Source organism: Rhinopithecus roxellana, chromosome 12, assembly GCF_007565055.1.
Source record: "Rhinopithecus roxellana isolate Shanxi Qingling chromosome 12, ASM756505v1, whole genome shotgun sequence".
NCBI lineage: Eukaryota > Metazoa > Chordata > Mammalia > Primates > Cercopithecidae > Rhinopithecus > Rhinopithecus roxellana.
Window position 1 is genome coordinate 28,329,037 of NC_044560.1, and position 22,641 is coordinate 28,351,677.

Below are 22,641 nucleotides of genomic sequence, written 5' to 3' on the forward strand. Positions count from 1 at the left end.
CTGCACCTACCTTTAACGAGTCTACAACAGAGGAGAACATCTTAAAGCCGGCTAACTTTGCAGAAAGCAACAAGTTTGGAGCACACTGCCTCAATAGTTTCAGCGCACAGTGAAAATCAGAAATATTATAAACAAGAATTGAGACATTCTAAAGTAAGACTAGTGAAAGGAATACAGAAGAATGGAGAAAGCATATTACTCCTAAGACTAATGAGGTCTTTAAAAAACAAAAAAAGTGCTGGCCAGGCTCATGCCTGTAATCCCCTCACTTTGGGAGGCCGAGGTAGGCGGATCACCTGAAGTCAGGAGTTCAAGATCGGCCTGAGAAACATGGGGAAATCTGTCTCTACTAAAAATACAAAAATTTGCCGGGCATGGTAGCATGTGCCCGTATTCTCAGCTACTCGGGAGGCTGAGGCAGGAGAATCGCCTGAACCTGGGGGGCAGAAGCTGCAGTGAGCTGAGATGGCACCACTGCACTCCAGCCTGGGTGACGGAGCAAGACCCTGTCTCAAAAAAAAAAAAAAAAAAAAAGTGCTGTAATGAGACCTGGAGATGAACAATGAAGGATCTAACCTGGACATGAAGGTGTGATTTCAATGGGTTATATAAAGGAAAACGAAAAATGAAAATCCTAACACTTGAGAAGGGAAATTGCAAAGACAGAAATGACAAAGTGCACAGGAACTGTCAGGAGGCATGGATGCAATAACTAAGCACCTGCGGATTGTTCGGTGGCGCCCAGCACGATCAAAACACCACCTGAAATCCTTGGGGAAGAACCACGGAGACTCCGGCCAGAACACACTCATTCCACAGATGTTTACGGAATGCCCACTGCTGGCTAGGACTGTGCCAAGGCTCCAGGGAACTAAGGGTGAACAAGACAACTCAAGTTGTGAGCCACCCGGACTACAAAAACCTAGCACGATATGAGCCTTTGTCTCCAGAAACTCAGTCTCATACACGTGAACGTAAAGAGAAACTGTGGGCCGGGCGCGGTGGCTCAAGCCTGTAATCCCAGCACTTTGGGAGGCCGAGACGGGCGGATCATGAGGTCAGGAGATCGAGACCATCCTGGCTAACACAGTGAAACCCCGTCTCTACTAAAAATACAAAAACTAGCCGGGCGAGGTGGCGGGCGCCTGTAGTTCCCAGCTACTCGGGAGGCTGAGGCAGGAGAATGGCGTAAACCCGGGAGGCGGAGCTTGCAGTGAGCTGAGATCCGGTCACTGCACTCCAGACCGGGTGACAGAGCAAGACTCCACCTACGTTCATCCCAGTTCACTGCTACATTCCTGAGGCCTAGCAGAGTTCCTGGTGCACAGTAGGCCCCCTTTACTGACTAAATGATTTAATCTCAACTGTCTGAAATATGCAATGTGAACTTCAAGAAGGGCAAGGTACAGAATAATATGTAGAACAAATATTTGTGTCCATGAGTCATTTCTATGATGGGCTTTGTTTTTCAGCCAAGCTATTAAAAGCAGCTCCTTCAGGGCCACCTTTTAGCTAATATGAATATATCAGTTTTTATTTTTATTTTTAGACAGGGTATCACTTTGTTGCTCAGGCTAGAGGGCAGTGGTGCAAACATGGCTCACCACAGCCTCTACCTCCTGGGCTCAAGAAATCCTCCTGCCTTAGCCTCCTAAGTAGCTGGGACCACAGGCATGCACCACCACGCCTGGCGAATTTTTTGTATTTTTGGTAGAGGGAGGGTTTCACTATGTTGCCTATAGTGAGCTCCTGGGCTCAAGTGATCCTCTTGCCTCAGCCTCCCAAAGTGCTGAGATTACAGGTGTGAGCCACTATGCCTGGCCTCAAATTTTTTTTTTTACATGGACATAAATTGTACGTATTTAATGCATACAATCTGATGTTCTGAAGTACATGCACGTTGTGGAAAGATTAAATCTAGCTAATTAACAAATGCACTACATAGTAATGTACTATGTACAAATGTACTATGGAGTACATTTGTTCATTAAACAATGACATAGCTATCACTTTTGTGGTGAGGGCATTTAACGTCTACCCTCTTCGCAATGTTCAAGAATATATCATGATGAACTCGAGTCACCAGGCTGTACAATAATCTCTTGAGCTGATTCCTCCTGTCTAACCGTAAATACACATTCTCTGATGAATATTTCCCCGACATCTCCATTCCCAGCCTCTGGTAATGACTATTCTATTGTCCACCGCCATGAGATCAACTTTTTTAGACTCTGCCTAGGAGTGAGATCATGTGGCATTTCTTTCTGTGCCTGGCTTATTTCACTTCACAGAATGCTGTCCATTATTGAGTTCTGATACTGGCAATGGCAGGATTTCATTCTGTTTTATGGCTGAATAGTACTCCACTGTAGACACAGACTACATTTTCCTTACACATCCATCCACGGATGGACACTCAGGGTGCTACCGTATCCTGGCTATCGTCAACAGTGTTGCAATAAACATGGGAGTGCAGATCTCTCTCCGGCATCCTAATTTCATTTCCTTTGGCTATGTACCCAGTGGTGGGATTGCTGGATCCTCACTAGTTGTGTCAAACGCATTCTCCACACGTTATTTAGGACTGCCATTGGCAAGGCTTGGCTCTCAGAACTAATTGTAGGGGGACCATCTGCACAAATGGTCCTAACTGTCTTGCTAACTTGTGAGAGTTAAAGCCCAAGATGTTTCAAAAATATGTATTTTTCTAAACACTGGATTCTACATAGACTTCTGCTCCAAAACTCGTAAGTTGATTAATTATAATATTTTTCATAGTGCTATAAAATCTGGAAAACATATAGGTAAACAAGTCCTTCCCAACTTAGTAGAAAGAAATGTATATATTTTAAAATAAATAGCTGTATTCTGGATAAAATATCTGTCCAATATTTTATCTTTATTATTAGGGGCTAATAAAATAGGTCCTAATAGATAAAAGGATTTAAGAATATTAGCTGGGCACAGTGTCTCATGCCTGAAATTCCAGCACTTTGAGGCTGAGGCAGCAGGATCACTTGACAAACTCAGGAGTTGGAGACCAGCCTAGGCAGCATAGTAAGACCCTGTCTCAACAAAACATAAAAAAATTAGCTGGGCATGGTGGCATGTGCCTGTAGACCCAGCTCCTCTGAAGGTTGAGATGGGGGGATCACGTGAGCCCAGAAGGTGGAGGCTACAGTGAGCTTCCATCATGCTGCTGCACTCCAGCCCAGGCAACAGAGTGAGACCTTGTTTCAAAAACAAAATAAAACAAAGCAAAACAATTTTATAATTCATCATAGACCCTTCTGATAAATAGACGTCTTTTTAAAAAGTCAATATACCACGTAAATATTTTATTCAGAAACAAACTATTTCCCCAAGGAAAGCACAGGGTTTTAGAAAATATTTAGTCCTCAAGCTTCTTTCGAAGAGTGTCATGATGTCTGTGAGGATTCTTTCACGCCTCGGCTCCATATGCCACATCAGAATACATCAAGGACTGCTCGCCCATGCTGGCATGGCACTCAGTGCCTGTGAGTATCCCTTGGCACCCTACCCCTAGACCAGAATCATCCTTCCATTTCTGCAAATTTGAAATCAGTGAGGCCTGAACAAATACATGAATTACTGAGGCCAGCAATTAAGCATCCCTTGGATTAGGGAGAAAAGCAAAACACTTAAGTGTGCTTTCTGTGAGAGGGGGATGTGGTTGGCACAGTGGCTACACCTGTAATCCCAGCACTTTGGGAGGCTGAGGCGGGAGGATCACTTGAGCCCAGGAGTTCAAGGCTGCAGTGAGCCATGATTGTGCCACTGCATTCCAGTCTGGCCCAGAGAGAGAGGCCGTGCCTCAAAATAAATAAATGAATTTTTTAAAAAAAGTGTGTGGCTGTGGGATGCAGCTTGACTGCATCCAGTTTCAGGGGCTACGCAATCTGCAGATCCTTACAGAAACCCCCCAAGTGGTTAAGGGAGCAGTTAAATAATGGAACAAAACGTTAATAGCCAACTCCAGTGGCACTGTGCACCGTTTCTCAGAATCCTCTCTCTTGAATCCCTAATACCTCCAGACGCTCCTTAGTCTGTTCTCTGCTCTTCCCTGCTTTTCCTGATTTTCCTTCCCTGTCCCAGCCCATTCCCCCTGAGCCTCTTTATTTCCCTCCCTGCTCTCACTTAACTGGTAACAATCCTGTGTGAGGTGGCTAACAAAAATACTTGTGATTAACAGCAGATTAGGCAAAGTCAGGACTCATGATTTTAGAGACAAGAATAAAAGCAAGCTCCGGTAAAACTGTTTCACAGAAAACACAGACTAAAGTCTCTAAAATAGTGAAATGTGAGTCCCAAGTTGGGCTGAATGTAGCAAACAAAGCAAAAAGGGGGGCAGTGAGTTTCAAGATCACACTACGTCAGTTGCTTTGGATAGCATGACTTTCCTTGGTACTAAGATCTGAAATAAATTTCTCCCATAGGTCCTAATAAGAAGGATGCTGTGGGCCGAACGTGGTGGCTCACACCTGTCATCCCAGCACTTTGGGAGGCCGAGGCGGGCAGATCACCTGAGGTCAGGAGTTTGAGACCAGCCTGATCAACATGGCGAAACTCCAGCTCTGCTAAAAATACAAAAATTAGCCAGGTGTGGTGACACGCACCTGGAGTCCCAGCTACTTGGGAGGCTGAGGCAGGAGAATCACCTGAACCCGGGAGGCGGAGGCTTGCAGGAAGTCGAGATTGTGCCCAATGCCAGAGCCTGTGCGACAAGGCAAGACTGTCTTCAAAAAAAAAAGGATGCTGTGATTTCATAGATTTTAACATCCTTGTGACAAAGGGACTACTAGGTTTCAAGTGACTGTTTATTACTGTTTGGTATTAAAGACCACCAAAGCACCATTTCATCAAAGCAATTCAGCAAAGGTTCAATGTAGGTCCAACTTCACAGCTCTCTGATGAATTGGTTTAAGGGTAGACCATTCAGAGGAATACATGCTGATTTCTAAATCTGACCATAGATGAGTTGGATGTTTTAAATTTCTTTAAGGAAAAGCTTTCTATAGTTCGTTGGTTTTAAGTTGCATACGACTAAATCACTCTCAACATTCTCTTCTGCAGGTCAGTGGGCCTTCACTTTTAAAGAAGTCTCCTTACTGCAATGAAATAACATGTTATTTTCTTCTGTTTTCAGAAATGAATGTATCTGGAGTTTGACTAAAAGTCGGTGTTCTGCATAGATAATATCTTTCCACAATTCTTGGTGGAAACAGAGCAGCTGCCAATTTTAAAATCTGTTCAACCATAAACACAATAATCAAGCAACCACTCAGCCCCTGTTCATAACTTGGCCTCTTCAGTGTGGACCCAAGTGACTGCAGTGCTCACCGGCAATATCCCCTATGCTGATATGAAATATACAGATGAGAGAAATTTAAGAGAAAGTGAACTTCCCTTGCTAGAAAAGAGCCTTTAACAACAATTCTTATGCTTTTTGTTCAGGGGCTCTTTGACAATGATAAAGACTGTGAATCCTCTCCTAGAAACACACGTACATACAATATCTTGCATTCAATTTCTGAGGGCTCCGAGAACCATGCCACAGCCTCAGAACTATTTTGTGAGGATGGTCTATCTACTGAAGCATTTCCCAGGTTGCATTCCATGGAACATTTCCCATCAGCTATTGATCAGCAAACACAAAATGTTTTATCAAAGACGTTTTGGAAATACTAGGTGAAACACAAACACATTTACACTTCATTAAGGGAAGACTTTTCTGAACCCGAATATGCTAAGACACGCTATACATTGATAATCACCAATAGTAGATGTGTTTCCTAAACTTATGTGAACCTTTTTGTGGGGTGAAGGGCAGTTCTTATAAGCATTTCCTGAAACTAACATTCCCACGGAAGAGTTTGGGAAGGAAACTAGCCCTAAGGATACCTTTTTGATATAGACAGTCTCTGAGTTAGGAAAGTCTCGGTCCACACTCTTCCTCTTCCTCTTTTTCTCATCAGGCTCAGGTGCTACTCCAGCCTAGCGCAGACTCCAATAAAACTATGTGGATGTATGGTGCATGCCACCCAGAGATCAGTGTGGGAGATGGTTTGACCCAACGTCTCCACACTACCATTACCTCTCTCCCATCTCAGGAGACTCCCTCACTCACCGTGTGTGGTCAGTCAATTCCACTTCAGACAACCTCTGACAGACAGAATCACTTCCGGAGTCTCGCTCTGTCACCCAGGCTGGAGTGCAGTGGCCGGATCTCAGCTCACTGCAAGCTCCACCTCCCGGGTTTACGCCATTCTCCTGCCTCAGCCTCCCGAGTAGCTGGGACTACAGGCGCCCGCCACCTCGCCCGGCTAATTTTTTTTTTTTTTTTTTTTTTTTTTAGTAGAGACGGGGTTTCACCGGGTTAGCCAGGATGGTCTCCATCTCCTGACCCCGTGATCCGCCCGTCTCGGCCTCCCAAAGTGCTGGGATTACAGGCTTGAGCCACCGTGCCCGGCCTACAGAATCACTTCTTTAACCCACCCTCTCCTGATACGGTTTGGCTGAGTTTCCACCCAAATCTCATCTTGAACGGTAGCTTCCATAATCCCCATGAGTCATGGGCAGGACCCATTCGGAGGTAACTGAATCATAAGGGTGGATTTTTCCCATGCTGTTCTCGTGATAGTGAATAAGATTCATGAGATCCGATGGTTTCATAAAGGGGAGTTCTGCACACATCCTCTCGCCTGCTGCCATGTAAGACGTGCCTTTGCTCCTCCTTCACTTTCTGCCATGATTGTGAGGCCACCCCAGCCATGTGGAACTGAGTTCATTAAATCCCATTTTCTCTATAAATTACCCAGTCTCGGGTATTTCTTCATAGTGGTATGAAAATGGACTATCCTTGTTTTAATTATCTGAGGCACCTCAGAAAGATTTCTCTCAGTCTCTTTCTTTGTTCCATTTGGGATAAAAAGTAAGATTGAACTGGGTCTGGTGGCTCAGGCCTGTAATCCTAGCACTTGGGGAGGTGAGGCAGGTGGACTGCTCAGGAGTTCAAGACCAGCCTGGGCATCATATGAAACCCTGTCTCTACAAAAAGTCCAAAAACTAGCCGGGCACAGTGATGCACACTTGTAGTCCCTGCTACTTGGGGGGCTGAGGTAGGAGGATCACTTGAGCCTGGGCAGTGGGAGTTGCAGTGAGCTGAGATCGTGCCACTGCACTTCAGCCTGGGTGTCAGAGTCAGACCCTATCTCAAAAAATAATAATAATAATAATTACAGTGAATAATGCTGGAGTTAGGTTATCAATAAATTTATTACTAACTTTATCCAACTTTATTGAGTTCTACCCTGTGAATTAAGAATCTTCACCAAAACTGTTTCCATTTACCAAAGTTATTTTATATATTTCCTTATTTAAGCAGCATCACGTAATACATAAATGTGAGGTTCATTCTTTCACTTGTTTTGCAACACATACTCGTATGTTATTTATTGACAGACTGTATAGATTATGTAGTTCTATGTTTTATAGTACGTATATATGCGTGCACACACATTATTTTAATTATTTTTCTCCTGCAAATGCAGAGTATCTATAGTGGGTCCCACAAGGTTTTTGTTCTCAGGCTAGCCTGGGAACCTACCTGCCATTTATTGCACTGTTTTCCTGGGAAATGTTATTCAACTGATTTAAAAGCTTTCAGAATCATCAGTTTTTGGCTAAGTACTTCCTATTTTTTACATTAGATAAAACATCTTACACACACACACACGCCAGAGGCATTGGTTCTGGCTAGAGTGACATCGTTTCTTTCACTAGAAAAGAGGATATTTAAATACATTCTGTGGTGATTAATCCAAACCACAGTGTATAATACTAAGGAATTGAACTATACTTTCTGGAAATGATCCTAGGAAATTGTTAGTCAATATCCATTTAAAGATTCACTAAAAGGTGATGGGTTCTGGTTCCTCTTTCTCATTTTAAATGGGACCATGAGAATAAAAGCAAGGAAGAAAGCCCCATAGTGAGTTTCTGTGGCTTCAGGATGGTGTTTTCTTTAGGACTATGATGATCAAGTGTGAAGCCCAAAACCTATCAGTTCCTTCACAGTCGGCACCCCTAGCATCCCTTCCTTCTTCCCTGATCAGGGCACCTTGCTTCTTCCTTGGGGAGTGCAATGGACTGAATGTTTATGTCTTCCTAAAATTCCTGTGTTAAAATCCCAACTCCCAGTGTGACGGTATTAGGAAGTGGGGCCTCTGGAAGGTGATTAGGTCTTGAGAGTACAGCCCTCATGAATGGGATTAAATATGGGTGCCCTTATAAAAGGGACCCCAGAGAGCAACTTGCCCTCTTTCCACCTTGTAAGGATACAGCAAGAAGCTGGCAGTCTACAACCCAGAAGTGACCCTCACACCATGCTGGCACTTGGACTTTCAGCCTCTAGAACTATGAGAAATAAATTTCTGTTGTTTACAGGACACCTGTCCACGGTACTTTGTTAGAGCAGCCTGAACTAAGGAACTGCACCTGGTTTAGGTGGCACAGAGCCCAATTCTTGGCTGCAGGGGTGTATGAGCCAGACCTTATGAATGAGAGGACCATGTCCCCTTATTCAAGAGATTAGACACGTGACTCAAAATGGGCCAATAAGAGATGAAACATTTCCTGGAACCACAGGGAAAGAAGAGCTGTCTTTCTGGAGACATCTGGTAATCTGGCAGACAATAAGCCTGGAGCTCAGAGTGGGCCATCTTGCTGCCATACTGAGGACCCTTCCCTGCTTGAGAATAAAATTAACATAGAGAAGGAGAGTGGGGTGGGGGCAGTGGGGGAGGCCTAATGACATCATTCAGCATCTACAGCCAGTTCTATCTGAAGACAACACTAATTCTGGACTTCATAAGAGTCAATAAATTCCTTTTTTGTTTTTTTTTTTGAGACTGGGTCTTGCTCTGTCACCCAGGCTGGAGGGCAGTGGTGTAATCGTGGCTCACCGCAGCCTCAAACTCCTGGGCTCAAGCAATCCTCCTGCTTCAGCCTCCCGAGTAGCTGGGACTATAGGCGTGTGCCACTGTGTCCAGCTATTTGTTTTAAATTTTTTTTAAAGATGAGGTCTTGCCATGTTGCTTAGGCTAGTCTCAGACTCCTGGCCTCAAGAGATCCTCCTGCCTTGACCTCCCAAAGTGCTGGGATTACAGGTGTAAGTCACCACACTTGGCCAAGTTTCCTTTTTGATATAAGCCAGTCTGAGGTGGAGCTCTGTCACGTGCAGCTGGAAGAGCTGGAAGAGGCTAAAGTCGATCTATTGGCTGGGTGCGGGGGCTCACACCTGTAATCCCAGCACTTTGGGAAGCTGAGGCAGATGGCTAACTTGAGGCCAGGAGTTCCAGACCAGCCTGGCCAACGAGGGGAAATCCATCTATACCAAAAAATACAAAAATTAGCTGGGTGTCGTGGTGCATGCCTGTAATCCCAGCTACCTGGGAGGCTGAGGCACCAGAATAGCTTGAATCTGGGAGGCAGAGGTTACAGTGAGCCAAGATGGTGCCAGTGCACTCCAGTCTGGGTGACACAGTAAGACACTGTCTGAAAAAATAAAATAAAAAAAAAAAAAGTAGGCCAGGCACAGTGGCTCACTCCTGTAATCCCAGCACTTTGGGAGGCCAAGGCGGGCGGATCGTGAGGTCAGGAGATCGAGACCATCCTGGCTAACACAGTGAAATCATGTCTCTACTAATAATACAAAAAAATTATCCGGGCATGGTGGCAGGTGCCTGTAGTCCCAGCTACTCAGAAGGCTGAGGCAGGAGAATGGCGTGAACCCGGGCAGAGCTTGCAGTGAGCCGAGATGGCGTTACCGCACTCCAGCCTGGGCGACAGAGCGAGACTCTGTCTCAAAAAAAAAAAAAAAAAAAAAAGTAAATAGAAAGTCAATCTATTAACTGAAATGTAGATCCTTTTGCTAAATAATTAGAAAAGTTCTGCTTCCACTTATAAATAAAAAATTGCTATTCAATATCATTAAATATACCTTAGTATACAAATGTTATTACAATTTCTCTACAAAACATGTGATAAATGACAGCAGCAATAAACTGTCTTGCTTATTCGAAATGCTGATTCAATGTTGACTGACCAAACATTCAGTAAGACAAGGAAAGGTATACTGAGCTCTGGCCTGGCGGGAGACTATCTGTTGAACTCATACATATGGAGGTATCTTAACTCTTTCAGATCTTAGGTGACTGCTAAATGTGGCATCATGACAGACACATACCACAGAAGAGAATCACAGCAGAATAGCTGAATTGAAAGAGAATTAGGAAATATCCAGTCTAGTGGCTTTCAACTTTTTAAAACTGTGGTCCACAGAAAGAAATAGAAGCCACCACACACTCCCCCATATGGAAACAAAAGCTTCCCAAATCAATACTTACTCTTACTATACGCAATGCACTCCGATTTTAAAATCTGATGATGGTGACCATGCTTTTCTGAACCACTAATGGGTCTGGAAAACAGGTAAGAGAGCCAGAGATACAAGGTAATTTATGTAAGGCTTCTCATTGAGTGAATGGTGGAGCTGAAACACTCAGTACCCATCCTGCTGTATTATACTGAAGAAAACAGCTGGTGCCTACACACATCCCTAGACAGTGGCTTCTGGCCAATCTTCGAAGTCTGGGAAAATGATTCAGATGTCAGGCCTATTTTACACTGGTAGTGTCCAGGATTTTTAGGGCCACCTCAAGACCACTTAAGTGAAAACCCACATCCACCAGTTGGCCTCAGACTCATATTCACATAGATCGACTTTCGACTCCTCTCACTCCTGCTTGAACTGACCTGCATGGCAGATCATTTGGAGTCTGTGCCTAAATGACCAACAGGCAAGACTGAACCGAAGGCATGAAGGCACAGAGTAGGATCAGGTTTGTCTTGGGCTTGAAGAAACACATTTCATGACAGTCTCCTCACCCTATCCAATGAGTAGCATCACGCTGGATAATTGCTTTGCCAAATAACAGTATTCATGAAACTTCAACTCCCAGCTGGCATGATGCTAGGCATAGTAGATACAGCTTAGGTGCCGCCCCTCCGCACCCCATAAACGGCTGTTAATCTAATCTGGGTGGTGAGAAGAAAAGCTTCATTAATAAGACTTGAGTGAGGCTCAGAGAAAAAAAGAGATAGAATTTAACATGGAGTACGGGTGAGGGTAGGCACACCAGCACACCAGCCTGGCTGCGTGTGACAGAGGACTCATGCCGTGTGGCTGGTGATGGGGCGAGGCCAGCTGGAGAGTGAAATATGATGCATGGGGTGGTGAAAGTCAGGTGAAACAAGAAAGGTGAAAAAATGGAGAGGCTGATTAATTTTAGTAGTTGATAAATATTAGTTTAATATAATGGATACATTTATTTACATGGCTTATCCTCACTTGCCACATTACAAAAACATTATGTAGCTTTATGATCAGCACTTTAACTCCTAGACATATTTACCTTCATTAAACTCCTTATACCTTATTTTCCTCAAAGCAATATTTAATTTATTAGTTTTAATTTGCTAAGCAATGGATGTATAGTAGGTGCTTCAAAGATGAGTTGACCAGTCTTTTCACATCATGTCTAAAGCTATGCTCTATTTTCAATATTTACAAGACGATATAAAATTAAACAAATTACAGGGATCACGATACTTTATAAACTAAAATTTCAGTTAGTCTATGAAAGGAACTTTACGGAAATGAAGCATTAAACAAGATCATACTGGCATTCTCCCCCTCCATTGTCTTTTTTTTTTTTTTCTTTTTTTTGAATCAGGGTCTTGCTGTTGCCCAGGCTGTAGAGCAGTGGCATGATCACGGCTCACTGCAGCCTTGAACTCCTGGGCTCAAGCGATCCTTCCGCCTTGGCCTCCCAAAGTGCAGAGATTAGAGGTGAAAGCCACCACACCTGGCTTTTTGTTTTGTTTTCTCTTGTTGAGATGGGGTCTCACTCTGCTGTTCAGGATGGAGTGCAATGGCACAATCACAGCTCACTGCAACCTCCACATACTGGGCTCAGGTGATCCTCCCACCTCAGCCTCCTGAGTAGCTGGTACTGTAGGCATGCACGGCCACACCTGGCTAATTTCGGTATTTTTTGTAGAGATGGGGTTTCTCCATGTTGCCCAGGCTGGTCTTGAACTCCTAGGCTTAAGTGATCCACCTGCCTCAGCTTCCCAAAGTGCTAGAATTACAGGTGTCAGCCACCACACCGGGCCCTATTTTTAAAGTTACCATTCACAAGGTATCATACCATGGTTTTAATGAGTCACTTATTATACTGCTTGTGGGGTGAAGAGTAACTATTTTCTGATGGTGAAGGCATCTCCTTGTCTGCCTGTCATGTTAACCCAAATGTAGTCACATAAGAGAACAGCAAAGAAAAGATGGTCATTTGACTTTAGCGCAATTCATTCAAGAAGAGGGTAAGACTCTAACTGAAGGTCTACATGACTATGAATGCCAACATCCCCATGACATGATGTGACACTACACAGTGGTGTCACCCAGCAGGCTAACAAGCACTTCTGAAATGTTAAATGTGACTAATATTAACATGTGGCTTTTAAGGTAATTCAATACATCACATCTGGACTTCTCCAACCATCACACCTATAATCTCAGCACTTTGGGAGGCTGAGGTGGGTGGATCACTTGAGCTCAGGAGTTTGAGCCCAGCCTGGACAACATGGAGAAACCCTGTCTCTACAAAAAATACAAATTAACCGGGCATGGTGGTGTGTGCCTGTAGTCCCAGCTACACAGGAGGCTGAGGCGGGAGGATCACCTGAGCCTGGGAGGTGGAGGCTGCACTAAGCCATGATCGTGCCACTGCACTCCAGCCTGGGCGACAGAGTGAAACCTGTTTCAAAAGAGCCTCACATCTTTCACTTGGGAAACTTTCATGTCAACCAATTCTTTAACTTCACTGTCTTTCTCATATGAAGTAAATAATTCTTAGTTCCACTTGTTATTCACGTACTGGATTCTAGAACAGCTCCCCATGAATATACGGCAGCAATAACAGCTCTTAGTAAAGGCCAGTTCAGTCCTAAATAGAAGACTAAAGAAAAGCCTGGGCCGCACGCGGTGGCTCACGCCTGTAATCCCAGCACTTTGGGAGGCTGAGGCGGGCGGATCATGAGGTCAGGAGTTCAAGACCAGCCTGGCCAACATAGTGAAATTCCATCTTTACTAAAAATACAAAAATTAGTCGGGCATGGTGACGCGCACCTGTAGTCACAGCTACTCGGGAGACTGAGGCAGGAGAATCACTTGAACCCGGGAGGTGCAGGTTGTGGTGAGCCAGGATCATGCCTTTGCACTCCAGCCTGGGCAACACAGTGAGACTCCATCTCAAAAAAAAAAAAAAAAGAATAGCCTGAAATAATGTGTCCGCCAGGGTATCACCAAAGCCAAATCCTTAAATAATACAAACAAGACTGTTATTAACGAGTGCATGAAATACTGTATTTCCATTTGAGTTGTTCAGATTATAATTAATCAGGACAACCTCATCAAGGTCCCTCAGGAATACACAGCAGTTCTCTGCTTCTTTTCACTACTAGGCTACATTTATTTAGGAAATGCATACGCTGTAAGTAAATGCTATTTTCTAGAACATTAAACATTATTACTCTCTAAATCTAATACAAAGAAAAAGAGAAACATAAATTTGCTAGTGTCTAATTCTGGTCTTGGAATAATAACTATTTTTTTTTCTAAACACACAGCAGGAAAAGTGCTTCTGCATAATGCATTTCTCTTGATCCGGTTCCCGGCAATAGTTTCTCAATAAGACACAGATTCTGTAGGGAAACGAAACAGTTCCGTTCCTCAAGGTAGTAACAGAAAAAGACTCCTTGTATGTACAGCCAAACATTTTATCGATAAAACTTGGGAGTACAATTTTTTAAAAGCCTCACTGGTGGAAAAAATATAATGCATTCATTCAAGCAACCAAACACAGGAGGCACTTCTGTAGTTATCTGAGGGCACCTCTCACGTTTACTGAGTCGGCTTCCGGGATTAGATACTTCAGGCCGCCAAGAGAACTTGTATCAAGTAAAAGTGGGCAAAATAGAAAACGGACTTTAAAATTGTCGTCCCTCCCTGGTGAGGCAACTGATTAAGAAAACAGTCTGCAAGAATATCATCATTTCAGAAATCTATTCTGATACCTGATTTATAGGGAAATGTTTTTGATGTCTGCAGTAATCTACAGAGATCGAAAAAGTCTCAAACACCAGAATGCCATCAGCGCCACCTCTAAAGAGGCGCAATACCTAGAAACCAGATCACCAGAGCTCCAAAAATGTGAAAGGGCCACCCCGAGCGTCTATCCAGGCCCATCTGCGCGTGGAAAGCGCTCTCCGGTCGCCAGCCTGCAGAGAAGCAAAGCTCTCAGAAGTTCCTCCGAGCCTTACATCCACTTTCGGGACTGCCCTGTGCACGCGGGTGAATCGAGCGTCCCTCCGCTCCCCTGGGCTGCAGGCTGAGACAGTCCCCTGCCGCCCGATTCCGCACCCCTCTGAGGAGCACAGGGCTGTGCCTGCACCTCGCCCTGCACCTGCCAGCCCAGGGACACCGCGCCCCCGCCTCGGGAAGGAGGCGGCGCTGAGTCCCAAAAGCCCTCGGCGAGGAGAAGCCGCGCGGCCCGAACTCACTCGCCGCGGGCCGGGCCCCCGCGTCCCCCGACGCCGCCCCAGCCCCGCCCGCGCGCGCCCGACACGCTCGTCCCCGCTCTCGCTCCGGTACAAACGCGCGCGCGCGTCAGCGCACCGCTCCAGAAGCGCATCCGGCCCGCGCGCGCGCCCGGACACGCGTGGCTCACACCTGCCGCACACGCCCCTCGCACAAACACGCGCGCCCCTCACGCCTGGCCACTCCAGACACACAGCCCCAGGCCCCACGCAGGATCAGGCGTCGACACACCCTCGCGGCATGGCCACGCGTGCCTCCCACCCACTCCCCGGCCAAACGCACACCCTCCCCGCAGCCCCTCACCCTTGCTCCTCACACTCACTCCCCACTCTCGCCCCAGAAACACACCCCCCCACACTGGGCCCGCCGCATCCCCACACCCCCCACTCGCGCCAGAAACGCGCGCACCCTCGCGGCCCCTCCCCGCCGCGCATAAACACTCCCGGCCCGCGCACGCCCTCCCGGCCTGGCCCCGCACCGCACACTCACACCAGAAACACCCGTGACAGCGCGTGCACCACGCCCCCGGCCCGCGAGCACGCGTGCCCCCCACGCCTCGGCCCCGCCCCCGCCCCGCGCGCGCCCCCGCCGGCCGCCGCCCTCGCCCGCACGCGCCCTCCGCCTAGCCGCGTGTCGCCGCGCACTCACCCGGACTTGCTGAGCTCGGCTCCCACTCGGTCAGGCTTGCGCCGAGCCGCCGCTCACTGGCTCCTGCGCCCCGCCCGGCCCCGCCCGGCCCCGCGCCCGCTCAGCTCCACTCGCCGCAGCTGGAACGACTCGCGGGGCTCCGGGTACCGCGGTCTCCCCGCCACTGCCCGAGTGCGCCGCCCGGACCAATGGCGGGGCGCGGCGGTGAGCTCACCGGACCCGACCCCGCCCCCCAGACCGCGTGGCCCAATGGGAGGACGCGACGTCACCCGGAGCCGGGCAGAGGCTGGTGCGGGGCGCGGAGCCGCTCGGCGCGGGGACTGCGCCGGAACTGCGCCCGAGCCGCGCTGGACGGCTGGGGCCCGGCCGGAGGGTGCGGGCGGAGCGCGCCGCGGGCTTCCCCGCGCGAGATCCGGGCCCCGGCTCCTCGCGACGCGGTCCCCGCCGCTCCGCCCGCCCGGCTCAGCGCGGCCCGCGAAGGGGGCGGCCACGGTCCCCTCGAGGCCGGGACGGCTCGGAGCCCGACGGCTGCACCCGTTGCCAGGGCCGACGGCCCCAGGAGCCCCGCGCGGGCCGCTCGTTCCCCTTCCCGCAGGGCCGCCCCGCGCCCGCCTTGCTTGGCTCCCCGCGCCGTCGGGGCCGCCCGAAGCTCCGCGCCGAGGACCCGCGTTCCCGGGCTCGGGCTCTTTGCGCGGCCCCGGCGCGCCCTGCGGCGGCGGCGTCTGCAATGCAGCGGGCGGGAGGAGCCGGCGCTGCGCAACGAGCTGGAGAGCGCGGGGGCCGGGCGGGAGGAGGGGGCCGGGGCCCGAGGACCCGGGGAGGGCCAGGGCGGGGCGGAGGACGGTGGGCGGGGGCGGGGGCGGTGGCTCCGGCTTTGGGGGAGTGCGGCGCTCGACCCCCTTAGCTGGAGTGCGGACCTCCGCCCACCCTGTAGGTCTAACCTCCGCGTTCCAAAGTTCCAGCTCCAGCCCTGCGCACATGGGGACTTCTGCGTGAGGGCCTCTCGCCCCGGCTACAAACCCCGAGCCGCACCTCTTCATCGAGGCTCAGGCGTCCCGAGCGGATTCAGCTTGCTTCTTTCCCTGTGCTGTTTGCAGTCCCACGGCCTCGCACAGGGAAAGTGCCTGACCCCAAGACTTGTGATGAGACCGCCTATTTTTGTTTTTGTTATATATAGATAGATACAGATATATAGATATATATAGAGTCAAATATCTGTAAAATCGGCCATGTCTGCCATCTGGGTAAAAAGGTGTCTCGAAATTGGGGGCGGAGTCTTTTCTGACCCTACCCAAACGCACACAGAAACAACCCCAACATTTGCAGAGCCCTTAAGCCTGTACACCCAATGAGGAATCGCTTGTTAGAGGCCGCGTGAAGGACACCCTGACCAAGCTGGGCCCTGCCTGTGCCGGTAGATCGTCCATGGCTTCCCTTGGGGGCTGCCACCCACTGTAAACCTGAGCAAGTTAATCGCCTGTTCTGAAGCCTGCCCTGGCAAAGCCCCAGTACATATTCCAATCCTCCTCTAGGTCAGTATTCCCACTGCACCTGTCTCTACCCCTCGCCTGCCCCCCGGGTCACCACGCAGGACCCCTTGCACGCCCCCCCCCCAACTTTGCTATGCACCTGCTCCCCTTTATCTGCTAGGGAGACTCCTATGCATTCATCAAGGTCCACCTCAAATCTGGCCACCCTCCGTGGCTTTTCCTGACGCTCTGGGCAGAACCGAACCTCCAGCTTTCTTATGTGTTGTGTTGCAGTACACAGTGAGTGGGTTCTGTTTGTTTCCAGGGTGGCAATGAAAGGGTAGTCATCAGGGACACATGGGCTCGGGAAACCAACCCCCTGGGTTCAGAGTGGGCTCCTTGCTAGCTGTGTTCCCCACTGTCTGTGCCTTCATAGCTATAGTGCGAGAGTTAAAGGAATCAATAGGTGGAACGTGCATGTACTAGTGCCTGGCACTGATGTACATTCAATCAACATTAGCTACCGTTGCCAGCTTTGCCAAAACAGGGTACTTGGGGGTGAGCAGAAGTGGCTGGAGGTGGGGCTGGCTTCTGGGTTTCTGGTGCTGTTTTAATCTCGACCTGGGCACTCGTTTAGTTGTGAAAAGTCATTGAGTTGCATACTTAGAATATGCGCACTTTTCCATATGTCCATCATACATTAATAAAAAGTGTTTCTAAAAGTTGTTTTTCACTAAGAGCAAGACAGCCCTCATCTCCTTGAGAACAAGAACAAAGCCTGACTTATCCCAGCAGCTTGCACAGTGCTGGTGGGGCACACTGTAAGTGCTCAGTTGATGGTTGTTGAATTGCTCTGAATGGATTTGTGAGGAAGAGACCAGCAGGGGTGGAGGCTGACAGGAGAGACAGCGCCTTCCTCTGTACTCTAAAGTGCCAGGGAACTGGTGGTGATTTGGATCCAGTTCAGGCACCTGAAACCCAGTTAAAGAGAAGAAATCTTCAGTCTTTTCTCTCAGGTGGAGAAGTTCTTTTTCCTGGTTTTGTTTTGTTTTTGGCAGACACAGGGTTCAGTCCTGGCATCCCAGCTGTCTGAGGAGGGGCCTCAGGGGTACCTCACCCTTCCTCCACAGCCCCACCTCTGCCGAGCAGGTGGGACAGGTGGGGTCATGGCTGCAGCAGCCCAGGAGGCACTGGCTGAGCCCTGCTGAGTGGGTTGGGGTCAGGAGCCCGGGGTGATGTTTCTGCATGGGGGATGTCCTGGTACTGTTCCTCAGCTGAGCTCATTCTTCTCCTGGAGTGCCCTCACTGCACCACAGGAGCAGGAGGCTTCCTTGGGTCCCTGTCTTGGAAAGTCAGAGCTAGGGCGGGATGAGCTGGGTGCTCCTGAGGCGAGCCCCGAGCTCTGCCAGTGCCCTAGAACTGAATCTCCACAGGTGGTTCCTTGTGGTATTCGTGTTCTTTCTTCCAAGTTAGAAAATAAGAGAGTAAGGCATGCGCGTGAGTCAAGCATATTGTTACACTGGGTTTTTATGGGGCTTTGAGTATACCTGGGTTGTTTTGTAAAATAGAGAAAAAGAAAACTTTACTCAGTTGTGAGTCCATTGGCAGTACCGAGGTCAAGTGCAATTTTTGTCCCTTAAAGCAGATACAGCCAGGCACAGTGGCTCACACCCGTAATCCCAGTACTTTAGGAAGCTGAGGCAGGAGGATCACTGGAACCCAGGATTTCAAGACCAGCCTGGGCAACATAGTGAGACCTCCTCTCTACAATTTTTTTTTTTTTTTTAATTAGCTGGGTGTGGTGGTGTGTGTCTGTAGTCCTTGCTATTTGGGAGGCTGAGGTGAGAAGATTGCTTGAGCCCAGGAGGTTGAGGCTGCAGTAAGCCATGATCACACCACTGCATTCCAGCCTGGGCAACAGAGCAAGACCCTGTCTCAAAAAGGACGGGGGGAGCAGATACAGGGAGTTGATATCGGCCCTAACCCTGCTGAGGGTCTCAGGATGAACCCAGGGGGTAGATCCTATTGCAGAGGAGGAGGAAGGGAACTTCAGTCTGTTGGATGCCTGTTATCTGCCTGCTGTTGTGCTAGGCACTCATATACACTGCTGCTAATTCTCCTACAAGTAGGATATTCCATAGAGGGTAAGACAAAGGCTTCAAAAAGTCAGCTAACTTGCTCACAGCCACACAGCTGGAAAGCAGTGGATCTGGGTTTCAACTTCAGAGCCTGTGCTCATTCTGTCCTACTCCAAGCACCTAAAAACTCTTACCATTAAGTAGATATATTTGTTTAACAGAACAGTCTGGAAATTTCTACAAATAATTTTTTTTTTTTTTTTTTGAGACAGGAGCTCACTCTGTTGCCCAGGCTGGAGAGCAATGGCATGATCTTGGCTTGATGCAGCCTCAACCTCTACAAGGGAATTTTACTACAATGACTAAAGTTCAAGATGCACAACAGAAAATCCACATCAACTGATTTCATTACACTACACCTGTTACATTTCAGTACACTCTGGGGAAATGGTAGTCATTAATATTATATACCAAATATCTCTGGTTGCTATCCCTGGGGGTGCTTTGCACTGGCCTGAACCCTTTGAAATTAGATGTGACCATGTGACTTTCTTGGGCCAATGAAACATGAGTAAATCTGGTGTGTATTATTACAGATAGAAGTTTTAAGAACCTGCCCACCACATTCTTTCCCCCAGCCCTGGCAATTGTGCAAGCTTGTTTATAGGAAGAGGTAGCCTCTGCCAGCCTGGGCCCCTGTGTGACCATGATGAGTAGGGCCCTCCCTAGCAATTGTAGTTGGACTTGTAGCATGAATGAGAAATCCAGTCCTGAGATTGAATTTGTTGTTACTGCAGCATAATCTAACCTCTCCTGTCTGATAAGAAATCAGATGTTTCTGTATATATCAACTTCCAGTAAAAAAAAAAACCTCACAGGATTCTGCTCAAACTAAGTGACAATTTAAAAATAAGAGCAACATGTATATTCAGTATATCTTTAAGCCTTGAAGAAGTAGAAAACATTTTTAAAAGCCACAGGTAAAGCTGACAAGGCAATTCAATGGGGAAAGAATTGTCTTCAACAAATGGGGCTAGGACAATGGGCTATCCACATGATAAAGAATGAAGCTGAACTCCTGCCTCACACCATATATAAAATGTAACTCAAAGTGGATCAAAGACCTAAATATAAGAGGTAAAGCTACAAAACTCTTAGAAAAAAAAAATGACAGTAAACCTTCATGACCTTGGATTTGGCAATAGTTTCTTAAATATATGAAAAGCACAAGCAACCAAAGGAAAAAATAAATAAATTGAACATTATCAAAATTGAAAACATCTATGCTTCAAAGGGCAACATCAAGAAGTAAGACATTTCACTAAAAAGGAGAAAATATTTGCAAATCTCATATTTCATAAGTGACTTGTATCTCGAATATAAAGAGAACTCTTACAGCTCAAAAACAAAAAGTAAAGAACCAGTTTTTTAAATGGGCAAAATATCTGAATAGACATTTCTCCAAAGAAGATCTCTAATAAGGGCATGAAAAGATGCTCAGCATTTGATTTGAGGAAATCAAAATCACTGAGGAAATGCAAAGCAAAACCACAATGAGATACCACTTCACACCCACTAAGTGACTATAATCACAAAGAAAGACAATAACAAGTGTTGGCAAGGATGTGGAGAAATTTGAACTTTTATACACTGGTGGTGGAAATGTAAAATGGCACAGCTACTTAGGAAAAGTCTGGCAGTTCTTCAAAAGGTTAATCATAAAGTTATGATGTCACCCAGCCATTCCATTCCTAGGTATATATCCAAGAGAATGAAAAGAGATGTTCATACCTATGGACATTTACTTAGCAATAAAAATAACGAAGTACTGATACATGCTACAACGTGGGTGAACCTTAAAAACATCATGCTAAGTGCAAGAAGCCAGCCACAAGTCCATACATTGTATTATATAATTTATAGAAAATGTCCAGATTAGGAAACTATGGTGACAGAAAATGGATCAATAGTTGCCTAGGGAGGGTGGTGGGGGGGGAGCTGAGGACGAATGGGGAGTGACCCTGCCATGGGTGCCAGGATCTTTCTTGGGGGATGAAGATGTTCTAAAATGAGTTTGTGGTGATGACTGCACAGCCCTGTGAAAAACTCAGAACCTTCGAATCGTACTTCAAATAGGTAAACTGTATGGTATGCTAATTATATCTCAATAAAGCTGTAACACACACACACAGACAAAGGAGAAGAGAAAGAGAATGAAGAAGTATAGAATAGAAATCGATGGATTTAACTTGAGAAAAGAAGACTGACCGACGGGAAAAGCTAGGCCCAGGTCAGGAGAGTCTGATGGCTGATCCTCCCAGTAAGTCGGTCTGGGCCTATGTGGGGTACAGTGGCAGGAGGGGAATGTGAACAGACAGGCCCTGTCCCATGACTACTCGGTGAGGAGATGAGACTGGCACAGGGGAGGGCCTGAGTCACACGATGGTGATGCACAGGGCAGAAGGTGTCAGAAGAGAGGCAGTTTCTCACGGTGCTTCTGAAGGTCGTGAAAAAGCCAAGGGTGAGTCTGTGAAGTCCTTGCTGGCCATAACACTGTCCCTGACAGCTGGGGATCCTGGTGAGAACAGCATTCAGAACTTGGGATTCTCCTTGCAGATCACAATGGTTGGCTGATTCAGGGGCAAGGGGGAGCTTTGCAGAGAGCCTCAAACATCTCCAGCTGAGCTGCACCTGTCAGGGCCCCTGGGCCGTCCAGGAAGAAGGAGGCGCTGAGGTGGGGGACCAGGTCCTGGCCTGGGGTCAGCAGCTTGGGCTCTGGTTCCAGTTCCGCCCCCCACCCCCGCCCCCAGAATTACCTGTATGGCAAACTCCTTTCCCTTCCTGTGCCTCAGTTTCCTCCTCTGTAAAATCAGTTTAGACTACACTGCAAGGTTGTTCTGCCTGCAGCCAGTGGGCCACATGCCACCCAGGATAGCTTTGAATGTGGCCCAACACAAATTCATAAACTTTCTTAAAACATTATGAATTTTGTGTGTGTGTGTGTGATTTTTTAACCTAATCAGCTATCGTTAGTGTTAGTGCATTTTATGTGTGACCTAAGACGACAATTCTTCTAGTGTGGCCCAGGGAAGCCAAAAGATTGGATACCCTGGACTACAGTCTCAGCATAATTCTTTGAAAATCCTGTTTAATCCAAATCCATTGTTGCTGCTGAAGGGACAGGTCTAAGGCCATGTTGGGGGGTCAGGTGCATGGCCAGCATGACCTGACAGAGCAGGTGCCCCTGTGCTTCAGCTGCAGGGACTCTGGGCTTAAAATCATCAGTCCCATGAGTGCAGTTGCTTGCATGAGCCTGGCCAACCCATGGCATCAAGAGAACGTACCCATTCTCATCACTTTGAGCCATTCAGCTTTGGGCTGGCAAGAGATAACTGGCCCTGACAGTGATGTGGAGGATAGTGGGGAGAAAAGGTGTTTGCTACCAGGACATGCCATGATTGGTGTCATCCTGGGAAGGTGCCAGCTCTAATATGGAGGGAGGAAGAGATGCATTAGCCATCAGCCCGAGACCTGGCAGGTTTCTCCTAATGGACATAATGCAGAAAAGAATCCAGAGAAGCGGAGTGAAACCACCTTCAACTCACCCTGCTGGCTGACACAGGCACATCCATCCCCCCAGTAACCCCTACCAGGTCCTCACTATTACACACATGTTGGATGATAAAATACACAGCTATTCTCC

General features: G+C 47.6%; 1 protein-coding gene across 8 annotated transcripts in view; it reads right to left on the minus strand.

Moving 5' to 3' along the window:
• The window catches only part of CAMTA1 (calmodulin binding transcription activator 1), a 974,629-nt gene that overhangs the window by 50,403 nt on the left and 901,585 nt on the right, over positions 1-22,641 (minus strand). For 2 of the 8 annotated variants that reach the window (XM_030942618.1, XM_030942617.1), the window contains exon 1: positions 15,392-15,556. The exons of the other annotated variants lie outside the window; for them this stretch is intronic. The gene's annotated coding sequence lies outside the window, so the exon portion shown is untranslated. Of the gene's footprint in view, positions 1-15,391; positions 15,557-22,641 lie in introns of those variants that run through there. 8 annotated transcript variants of the gene reach the window in all.